Source organism: Nannobrachium achirus, assembly GCF_963921795.1.
Source record: "Nannobrachium achirus genome assembly, chromosome: 20".
NCBI classification, from domain to species: domain Eukaryota; kingdom Metazoa; phylum Chordata; class Actinopteri; order Myctophiformes; family Myctophidae; genus Nannobrachium; species Nannobrachium achirus.
The window spans coordinates 37,282,218-37,294,596 of NC_137827.1; the positions used below are offsets into that span (position 1 = coordinate 37,282,218).

At 41.8% G+C, this 12,379-nt stretch overlaps 1 protein-coding gene across 2 annotated transcripts in view; it reads right to left on the bottom strand.

The window, feature by feature from the left end:
- Positions 1 to 12,379, bottom strand: part of numb (NUMB endocytic adaptor protein) — an 81,487-nt gene that overhangs the window by 23,729 nt on the left and 45,379 nt on the right. The gene's annotated exons all lie outside the window — the stretch shown is intronic.

The window sequence follows — 12,379 nt, forward strand, 5'->3', positions numbered from 1 at the left end:
TCACACATACAAACATAATACAGCTTCTAAAACACTGTGTGACTGTGTGGGTCAGGTTAAACACACAAGCAGCATAAACAACAATGAACAAGGCACACACACAGACATGCAAATACACAAAAAGCCTAAACAAGCAATTTATCAATTTGTTACTCTATGCACAAAATGCAACCAAATGGACCGATTATACACCCTTGAGTTAAATGAACACAGTGTACACACAGAGTCATGAGGACAGAGCCGACACATGGTGAGGAGGTGGAGGTACTAATGTGGACGAGCTGAGGTGACTTTAAGCATATCGTTGCTGTCGGGCAGCCAGAAACCTCATATCTCCAAATTTTAACTTTTTCAGTTTTTTCGTAAATGATTGCCCTTAAGCCCTTTGCACACAGGACAGTTGGGTTTTTTTTTCGTTTGCTGCATGAATAAAACGCATTGGATTTGGTGTGCAAGTCTGTGCGGAATCGGCGCTGCGGATCCAAAAAGGAGTCATAAAAGGAGTGATGAGTTTTTTACCGCATGCGACAAGACGCATGAATCGAACTGGGTTCGATCTAGAAAAAAAACACAGCCACTCGTCGCACGGCTAATTCGGAGCCGGTGTGCATGAGGTCATAGAGAATCATTGTGAAATTGTCCGTTTTATCCGTGCGGTTAAACGCGCCTGTGTGCAAAGGGCTTTACTTGATCATATTACGGCGTCACACAAAAGTATCAAAAGTGGAACATCTACAAGCGCGTGCGCTTGTAGATCTGCTACTTTTGCTATTTTTGAATTTGTAACAACAACAGCTTTGGACATACGAGGTTTCAAGCAGACAGAGACGATATTATGAGGGCATAAGACTATCACAACAAGCCTATCACACGCTCCACAGTCCTCAGGTGTGCCGTTACCAGCTCCCTGCCACATTAATATTATAGAGCAGTGGTTCTCGTCTTTCTTTACTAGTGTAGCTTTTTTTCAGCCGAGTGCTTCCTTCACTAGAGCAAAACATCTTCCTGATACTGAAAATGTTTTGGTCACTCAGGCCAGGTAAAAAAAATTATATCGCAAGCTAGCAGGCATCCATTTCTTTTTACATTGGCGGGTAGCAGGTATATTGTTGAATTGAAAATATATGGTATATCAAAAGAAATTCAAATGTGTACGGTATGTTAGTTTCCACATTTAACTGATTTTATGGACGTGGGCTAATTGTTTCACAATCAATAATTAAAAAAACGAAACAAAAAAAAGGCAAGAAAACATTCTGAGCATGCATAGGTGTATCCCAAAGTAACCATAAGTACCCCATTTGAGAAAGATAGTTATAAAGCGATACAAAATCAAGAAATTAAACATCTGTGCACGATTACGATGCAGCAGTGTCTTTCTCCAAATGTGATTCAATGTTACTATTAGACAGTAAAGTCCCCTACGTTAATGTAACCCTGAGAGTGTACAAATCTAACCGAATGGAACTTTTGGTTACATTTGTACAAGTTACAAATGGCTAAATTAACACTGAAGATATTTTCCATTGCAGCTTGAAATAAGTACAATAAGTTCAAAAGTATGTTTGCACCAGTGCTACAAAACTGTCAATAATACAGTGGACAGCAAAGGCACCATAACAGCAGCTACCAGACATCAGAATAACATTCCTGTTTCCTTAAAATAGCCATGAATTATCAATAACACAGAGGCCGGATGTTCATAATCAACATTAACAAAGTCAAAATTATGTGAATTGGCTCTGTTGGTGTAAGACAAGTCCCCTGGATATAACCCAGGCCATAAGCATTCCAGGAATTAATGTAGGGCTTTGGGCTGTACATTATCACTTTCAATGAACCCAGCCAGCTGTCAACGGCCTCTGAAACCGCAACAGCCTTTAACACTTTTGAAGAGCAAGTGAAATTGTGTAAATACTTGACCTCCTAAGTTGTTTTACTACGAAGGAAACCATGCATCCCCTGCAAGCGCGCACGCACGCACGCATGCACGCACGCACGCACACAAACACACACACAAACGGCTGTCCCTCTCACCATCAATAGCCTCATAAAACCCAGACTTGTAAACAAAAAAATATACCATTACAAATCACCACAAGTTGTGTGAATGATCGTCTTACTAGGCTGCATTAGTGCATAATGTAATTGATCACACATGCTTCTAAGTGTACACACACAAACGGCCATGTAGCAACTCATAATGTAATAACGTCTCATAATGTAATAAGGGCTCATAATGTAATAATTCAAATGTAATAAAAACTCATAATGTAATAATCAGCTCATAATGTAATAAAAAAACGAGTGCATAACGTAATAATGGATTTTTCAATAATGTAATAATGTAATAATGTGTTACATTAAGAACCTCCACATAGGAGGCTCATAATGTAATACAACTTCATAATGTAATAATGTATTTTTTATTACATTATGATCTGATTATTACATTATGAGCTTTTATTACATTTTAATTATTACATTATGCACTTGTTTTTTATTACATTATGAGCTGATTATTACATTTTGAGTTTTTATTACATGTTTTTTACATTATGAGCCCTTATTACATTATGAGTTGCTACACACCCTGCCAACTTTGTTGATGAAGAATGGAGCAATTATCTGCTAAACATGCAGCAAATTAATGTGAAATATGGGGATCATTTAGCTGTACAAAGAGCATCCACAATGTTCAACATACAGTTCGTGGTTGTATCGACACTGGGTGTTGATGCAACATCGATAATATCCCCATGTGGTCAGTATGACGACAGTCTGCCATTGCTAGCTCTGGGCCACTTTGCCGAAGGTCATGGGGACCATTATGTAAGCCTTGATGGACCAGTCACACACTTGATTCAAAGAGTCCAGGAAGCAGAGGAGAGCGCACCACTTCGATCTGTCCTTCACTCTGGTCCTAAGTCTAGCCCTCACTCTGGCCTTGACTCGGTACCTCACTCTGGCCCTGACTCGGTCCCTCACTCTGGCCCTGACTCGGTCCCTCACTCTGGCCCAGGGCCGGATTTATAATAGGGCTTGACGTGCTGAAGCACAGGGCCAGGGCCGGTTCCTGGCATAAGCAATAAAAGCTGTCGCTTAGGGCCACAACCACTAAGGGGGCCACATCACAGGGAGAAGATGGGGCCATGTCCCTGCTGCTATCGGACAGACAAGCATTACTTTCTCAATTCACCTGTGCTCAGACACTTTGTTTTTGTTCTGGAGTTGTTTTTTTAACTATAGAGAGGGGAGAAGGGAACAGCCCATTCCATAATGATGACATCGTAGCGTGATACACACGTAACAATGTGTTCTTATCAACTCACCAAACTGTCATCATATTCAGAAGATCACAATCTGTATCCTTGATTTATTAGACGTCATACAGGAAAAAAACATGTTACATCATGTTCATCTGAGAAGCGTCAAGGATACAAACACAACATAGTCTTGCGAGTTATTTCCATTGTGGTCCCTGAAATATTTATTCTTGTTAGTTTTTTCCCACTGCTTGTTGGTGCTTTCATTAAAAGTACAGCTGAAGTTTTTACTAGTCGCTGCTCGTTTATACGTCTAATTTAAAATGTATGAAGATCTCTGCGTTAAACAACTTCGACACTTGAAGAAAACTCAAGGAAGGAAGGTCCTGTTCGTTCAAAACAAAGCACTCTGTAGTTAATAGTATCTCAAATGAGAATTGCCAGATTTCAAATAGTTTGCATCACTGGGAATAAGAAGAAGTAGAATAGATTGCATCACTGGAAGTTTGCATGAAGAAGAAGTAGAATGGATGAGATGTTTGACCTTTTCAGTATTAATGAAGATAAGTCACTGATGACCCCTGGTAATGTTACTACTGACCAGTCTGCCGCAGCAGCGTTATACGTCATTGCTTTGGCCCCGCTTAGCCGAGCTCGGACCTACTCTAGAGTGGATACTTTATACTAGCCTGATTTCAGACTCTGCGCTGGAGCTTGAGTCTGAAGTTGTCCCTATTCTATTTGATTTAAAAGGGGAGGGGATTTAAAATTTGAAATTCCCAATCACAAGAGATCTGGTGGGAGGGGTTGTGTTTGACTTGTGTACACAAAACATTTCCCTTCCCCCTGTATGACAGGAATCAAGTTGTTGTCTTTGATGTTTCATTGATTAGAGAGAAGCACTTTACACTTGTATGGCTCAATCAATGACTGCAGTTCAGAACCCCTTTGAAGTTCAAAGGGAGCAATTAAGAGCTCTGGTGAACCACCCCTTCCTCCACTGTTTCTGTTGATTTTCAAAAGTTAGACGCACCCGTCCTCCGTCTTGCATTCATTTCATTGGTCGGTGCGCCAAGACACCGATAGAAAGAGACGCGTCATATGACAAAACCAGACCAAGAGAAGCAGTCCACTCAGAGAGTGGGCGGGTCTATTGGCTGGAGCCAGGCAAACTTTATACTATCACGTTTTGTACCACTTTCATGCACACCAATCTACCAGGGTTTCCGCTAGGCATTTTTGGGGCCGGCCACCTTGGCCGGCAGGATTATATTTTACCGGCCAATCAATTAATTTATCGGCCATATTATATTGAACGTCACATACGTGTTTGCAGATGAGATAGCTGTATCTGCATGGTGCACCGTGCACCCAACTGATAATTACACCATTTTATGTTTGCGCTGGGCTTCCTTCCTCTATATCAGGGGTCCTCAATAGGCGGACCGCGGTCCATGTCCGGACCGCGAGGCACCGCCGACCGGACCCAGGACGAATTATAGTTAAAAAAAAAAAAAAAAAAAAAAGTGGAAAAACATCTCCACGTTTTTGTTTCCACTTCTCGTATTCATTCACTTTCATTGCATGCGCTGAGTGTGTGTGAGAGAGAGAGAGACAACGACGCGGTGATTGGCTGATGCCTGGCAACAAAGTATTATGGGCTGTCATGTCTTTGACAACGATGCGCTGATAGGCTGTTGCTACAGACCGCGGATGTTTTCGGAGCAGCAGCAACAGCAGCTGCAGCAGCCACCAACAATGCAACTAGTTATAAATCAGTGGGGTTTCATTCACGCTAAACATCATCAACGTGAATACGTTTGCAGGATTGTAATCTTATCTCCAGAGTTTGTCGCGACGTGCCACGGCCCGACGGCCCGTGACGGCTGCCTCTCTTTCTGCATGGATGTTGTTCTCCCATGGTTCTCTCCACCGGGGGAAATGGATGTGCTGTGTGGCAGCACGCCACATCCAGTTGGGGTTACCGTGCGGCACAACGTGCGTCGATACCACGATGCGACGCTGCGCAGCCGTCCGCGTTCAGTGTGTGCTCCCCTGTCTCTGACGCGTGACACCTTGTTTTCATATCGATATTCACGTTGCGACACAAGCATAAATTATTCGAAGATTATCCCAGTTTGTTAAAAGAAACCAGAGCACTAGCGCAAAATATCTCTGCTCCATTGAACATTCTGTTCTCCCTGCTTTAATGGGTTGTTTCTCTTCAATCAAGTAATGCCCCCAAATGATTTTGGAGGAGTCCCCAGCCCAGATGACAGTGAAGTCATAATTTAAGGACCCTTTTAATAAAGAAAGAAACGGGAAAAGACCATTACTGCATGAAGCCTGGTGGGCGAGGTTATTACTGTATCAACAAACTACTACTAATAAAAAAAAACAACAACACATCAGCCATTGTAAAAAAATAAAAAATAAGAAAGGGATCCCTAATTATGTAAGATGAACAATAATGAGGGCAAGTGGTCATGACCTGAGGGCAAGTAGAACATGACCTGTACTTTCCAGACGGACAAGTGCCTCTGAGACCATGGTGTCAACCCCTGGTTGGTACTTTTTTGTATCTTAGCCTACTATTTAAGATTGACCGACATAATAAAAATAAGCAAATATAAATATATTTTAATATATATATATATATATATATATTAATTGTTTTATTTTTTTCCCGGACCCGGCCTGTTTCAAAAAAATATTTGTGGACCTTCAAGATTTGTATTTGAGGACCCCTGCTCTATATCATAGATGCAATTGCAATATGTTCCAACAAAATAATATCCTAACTATCTACTTGTAGAGGTATCGCTTGCCAAAAAAAAGAAGTGACTATGTTAAAGTGGGCGCGCAACTCAAGCGAACCGTTTGCGCGCCCTGCCACACAGTGGCCTACACATTAATAAGTTATTAGTAGGTCTATATGATTTTGGCTTCACGTCTCATTAAACCTTTTACACACATTTGTTTTATTTTGTTAATGTTATGTTATGATGGCGCAAGGAAGGTTGACTTGCCTCTGTTGCTTTGACCACGATGGCATCACATCCATGCGATCATAAAGTCATGTGCGTGCTTGTATAATATCCATGATTCCACAGAGTTCGGGTCCCTTTTTTATTATCGTCTACTGGGTTTAGCTTGGTATAAATTACCTCGGAAGAACCCCAGTTCGTTTCGGACATATATAGGTACATATCTGCCATTTGAAAATAGCTGATCTACAAGCTCAGCTCACAATGCTATCGTTCATTTCAAAGAGCCGTTCAAAAGACTCGATTCGTTCGTGAACGTCCCACCTCTACAGCGCAGCATGAAGCAGCAGCAGTGGCGGTGAGCTCCGCTGTCGTCAGACAGACTCACAGAACATGATACAAATTTAAAATTATGATAGGTTTTAATGGTTGTAGCTTTACTACTTTAGACAAATAATTATGTGTATAATAAGATTAAATGATAAAATAGCCTAAGAGGCATTTTCCCAGCCGGCCACGGTGGCCGGTGGACTTTATAATTACCGGCCAATTAAACATTTAACCGGCCAATGGCCGGTAAATACCGGCTAACGGAATCTCTGCACTCTACCCAGTTCCTTGTAGTGGAATACCTGGAACAAGTGTGTGGCGTTTATTTTAGGTGGGGGCCACCTAAAATAATCTTGCATAGGGCCACCTGAGTCCTAGAACCGGCACTGCACAGGGCATCAACAACCACAGGGGGGCACCAGAGGATCAACTGTAAAAAAAAGATATTCACATGAGCTAAGCTAAGCTAAGCTAACCTAACGTTGCTGTCTGTAATGACTGGTTACACTTAAGGGTTTTGAAGAAACGTTAGGTGGATACTAGTATGCACAACTCTAAAAGAACTGGTGCACTATTGTGTTGGAGCGCCTCAGTGCGGCTGCAGAGTTAAGGTGCTATCTATCCCTGATTGATTGATTGATTGATTGATCGATTGAAAACTTTCAAACTAGGTCCAAGCACAGGGCACCATGAAGGGTAAATCCTGCCCTGCTCTGGCCCTCACTCTCGCAGTAAGGCCCTCACTCTGGCCCTGACCCGGTACCTCACTCTGGCCCTAGGTCTGGACAGATCGAAGTGGTGCGCTCTTTGAATCAAGTATGTGACTGGTCCATCAAGGCTTACATAATGGTCCCCATGACCTTCGGCAAAGTGGCCCAGAACTAGCAATCATAATGACCACATCGGGATATTATCGATTTGCATTAACACCCAGTGTCGATACAATCACGAACTGTATGTTGAACATTGTGGATGCTCTTTGTACAGCTAAATGATCCCCATATTTCACCTTCATTTGCTGCATGTTTAGCAGATAATTGCTCCATTCTTCATCAACAAAGTTGGCAGGGTGTGTAGCAACTCATAATGTAATAAGGGCTCATAATGTAATAAAAACATGTAATAAAAACTCAAAATGTAATAATCAGCTCATAATGTAATACAAAACAAGTGCATAATGTAATAATTAAAATGTAATAAAAGCTCATAATGTAATAATCAGCTCATAATGTAATAAAAAATACATTATTACATTATGAAGTTGTATTACATTATGAGCCTCCTATGTGGAGGTTCTTAATGTAACACATTATTACATTATTACATTATTGAAAAATCCATTATTACGTTATGCGCTCGTTTTTTTATTACATTATGAGCTGATTATTACATTATGAGTTTTTATTACATTTTTCTTATTACATTATGAGCCCTTATTACATTATGAGCCGTTATTACATTATGAGTTGCTACAGGCCATCAGTCAGTAGCCTCACGTTTCCATAGAAGAAAGGCAACAGTGAACATATCTAAAGCCTCGACACCCATACTAAATTGCACAAATACGTATGAAACCCATCCACTAGGAGGAAAAAGCATATATCTATGGCATCTTAAATCAACATAAGTCCTGTGAAAATTGTTTACCGGTAAGTCATTTTAGTAAGCAGGCATCACACACAAAAGCAAGAGCTATGGATGCCACCGAAAAATCGATTAGTCTTTATCGATTAGACTTTAAAGTCTCCAAAAGTCGATTTTAATATTTCAAAATCAATAGGGCTGTAGAATATCTGATATGGACTTTTATCAGTTTCTGGCATCCCTAGCAAAGGCATGCAAGCAAATCCATACATGGACTACTAGAAAATAGATTTTCATTTAGACATTCAAAACCTTATTTGGATGAATACAGAGACCACTTAATCACTTGGGGGACTAGTTGACAGAGTCCAAAGGTCAATGCTAGCTCCATTTTCTTCCCTTCAAATCTACACCAAATGCCTTCACTGCAAATGCATTATGTCGCGTTGTCTGTTGTGATCTTCTATTTTCCCTGAATGTTCATCTCAGGATAGGGACACTAGGGTTCATTCATGGGGTTTAATACATACACCCGCAACCAGCCTACCATAGGAGAAAACACAATTGATCTCTTTTACACCGCTGAAAATCACTGTGTGAATAAAGGCTTTTCCATGCAGATTTTGCATGGAAGCGACACATGCATGCACACATTAAACAGACTGTAGCCAACTGGTTAGACAGCATGAAAACTACCCACATCTGCAATACAGACTACATGAATACCATTTTAAACTGCTTTAAGTTGCATGGAAAATGCATGTTGTGTTGAGCGAGTAAACACAACAGGCACAGAGACACACACATGCAAAGAGATGCACAGACCCACACAGCAGTAGTCAACTCAACTTCAAGTCACTTGCGGGGCTACTCAAAAGTGCAGTGTAAATTTGAACTCACTGCAGTGCTGAAACATACGCAAGCGTACACACAAGTAAAGACACCAGGCACCAGCTGCAGTGCAAATAGACACAAATTGCATACACAGAGCAGACTGTCCCCTCTGCCGGCTGTGTGTAGTCATAGGAGAGTGCTTGGGTCTGCTAATGAGCACTGAGCAGAGAATTGGGCTTTCCTCTGACTCCAGGTCAGAAACAGGTGCCCCCATCCATCCACCTCAACACTAATTTCACCCTGTAATTCACAGTTTCCCACGGCACTCTTTCCGGAGGGAGGGAGGGAGGGAGGGAGGGAGGGGGAGGGAGAGGGAGAGAGAGAGAGAGAGAGAGAGAGAGAGAGAGAGAGAGAGAGAGAGAGAGAAAATCATAGTGTTCAGGATCGGAGGCAGCAGCTCTCCTTGAAGGCAATGGTAAACACAAAGCAAAGACAAGCTGAGCCTGAGAGTGAGCTCACCCACACACTTCAAGAAGTAGGCTGGCTGCTTCTAAACGTCTCCCAGCGTAGGAGAAAGAGAGAGGTAATTTATGGGGAGCAGGTGGGGTGGGAGGGAGGAATCGAAGGAGAGAGGGAAGAGGAGGTCAAGATGTGTATGTGTGTGTGAGACAACATGAGCAGGTCCAGAAACTAGGGCGTCTCACAAGTTGGCTCCCAATCATACACACACATACAGACAGTCACATACAGCGTCTTCTTGGCCTCTAATGAGTCTGTACCTGTCTAAGTTGAGTTGTTGACGTCATGACTTGAGTCACCAGCACCATCCTCATTTGCACATCTCCTTCCTCAACAAAGCATTTTCATTTCCACTCTCTACTAGTTAGAAAGAAACCACAGTGCACATGCACACATGACATTGAACACTGCAGTGTAGTAGTCAGTGATGTTAATTGGTCCACGTCCTGCGTGCGTCAGCGACACGTTGACATCACCCAGTGACGCATTTACGTAACGGTCACAGGGTCCCGAGACGCACTTTGCCAAGTTACCAACGGAGTCCATGTTAAAAATAATTTGGGCAGTGTCACGATAAAAACATTTAAAAAGTCCACAGACACCACCATTGTTCATGGCTTAAGGTATCCTACTTTACCCTACGTTAACAAAAATAAAATCTGAAAAAAGAAACAGTCTTAAACAGACGATAGAAACAATTATGTTTTGATACGGCCGCCGCCAAACTATTGTATTTTTGATTAAATGTCTACCTGTGTGTAAGTACTCAAAAGTCCATGTATTCAGACTCGGAGTCAACCCTGTGTCAATCACAACTGATTGATGCATTCATTCCAGAGACTGTCACATACAGAACAGGGTAATTATCGTATTACAGAGAGCCAAACAACTACCATTGGCTTATTGAGAGCACTGCCCTCGCTACCTCTGTATATGAATGCCTTCCTTCCTAGCTGCTGCTATTTATGACTCTGAGGAAGATGCAGTATCATCGAAACATCAGTCATTACTTATTGTACATAGCACCTTAATAAAATATTGTCTGAGCTGCGCCAGTGTCTTCTCTCGATAAACAAGCATTTCTACGATCCCCCCCCTCCACTGAAGGTGTTTCAAGTCCACCTGTGGCTCAGAGGAAGCAGCACTCAGTGGTGAGTCTGGTGCTTCGATTCCTTCAGTCCACGTGAGTTAACGGACCGTTTCACTTGTGTTTGATAAAGTCAAGGTTTCTGTTGGCATAACATGGCAGCGCGCTCAGCAGCACTCCCACTGCCTCCACATGGCTCACAGCAACTCACTCAGCAATCTGTCCATGTACTACTTACGCATGTTCTATTTATGCACTGAGAATGTAGCTATGAAGAGTGATTCATATCATCTATCATCTATTCCATGACTCCCAGTCTCTGTAACCATGCTAGCATGTACAGCAGGTTACTCAAAATACTCATGTTACTACTGTAGGTTTACTGTTGATGTGTCTCTGAACCACTATCAATGAGAACATTTGTGGTGCGTATATATGTTCATATCAGAGGTTGCATTAGTCCAGTAATTGCTGATTTGACAGATATTTTGTGACAGAAAATATAAATCTCTCTGGACATCCTGACCGATTAACAATGACACATCAGGTCATTATAATATCACCACAAATCTCTCTCTGCGTCTCTACATCTCTCACTCTCAAACACACACTGTACGCTGAGCCTGATGAGCCTGCTATAAAATGTGTATATTACTAATTATGTTCAAAGTTAAAACAGTTCAATCCAAAATATAATGCTGTACCTACAAGTGGCTGCATTTAGGCACCTGCTTGTCATTAATGAATACAAATATCTATGACTGTTATTTTTTATCAGATGTCAGATAAATCTTAATCATGTCGGACATAGGGAAAATTCTGGTTCATATACAATATACTGTCAGATATGTACTCTGTACTATACATAGTACTGTATATGTTGTCTTATTTGTGGTGCTATTCAATCTGCAAATATTCTTGCCCTGTTGATGCAAATTTGATATACTTGAGTTATTTATTCTGTACGTATATATTTCTTGTCAACATATTAGTAACTAATGATGTTTACGTAAATACCTAACTAACAATGTAATACAAATACTGGTAGTTGGCTGATGGGAGTGATCCCTCCTGGGAGCTGAAAACCCAAAAACCAAGGAGACATCTTCACAGGCTACCGTGCAGGTTTGGACCAACAGGACCTTTGTACAACGGATTATAATGCAGTGCAGAAATGCACTGTGCTGTTATCTCTGGACGCTTATTATTAATCAAAAGTCACAACCAGAGGCCTTGGGGAGACAGGCAGTATGTTTCTCAATGAGCTGAGTGTGCAATGCTACTGGGTGAGAGCAGTACTAGTCGTGTGCATGTGTTGCGTGTGTGTAACAGAACGACTGTGGGCATGGGTGTGTGCCTATGTGCATGATTTCTTTGTACTGAATTGTTTGTGTACATTTGTGTGATACTGCAGTGTGCTGTGTACAGTATGCACACCTTAATGTAAGCTTTTCTTTGATAAAAGATTGTGTGTGTGTGTGTGTGTGTGTGTGTGTGTGTGTGTGTGTGTGTGCGTGCGTGCGTGCGTGCGTGCGTGCGTGTGTGTGTGTCTGTGTGTGTGTCTGCGTGTGTGTCTGCGTGTGTGACTGTGTCTGTGCGTACCAGTATCTGACCACTTCAAGCACAGCTTTGCCTGGATACTGTACCTGCCAATATGTGATTGAGTGGATGTACAGTAACAACCTGCGTACATGTGTAAGTAAGCGTACAGCACACACCGCTTTGTTTAATCTAGTTGCAAATCTTTGATCTGAACCTGGCTTAAGGAGACA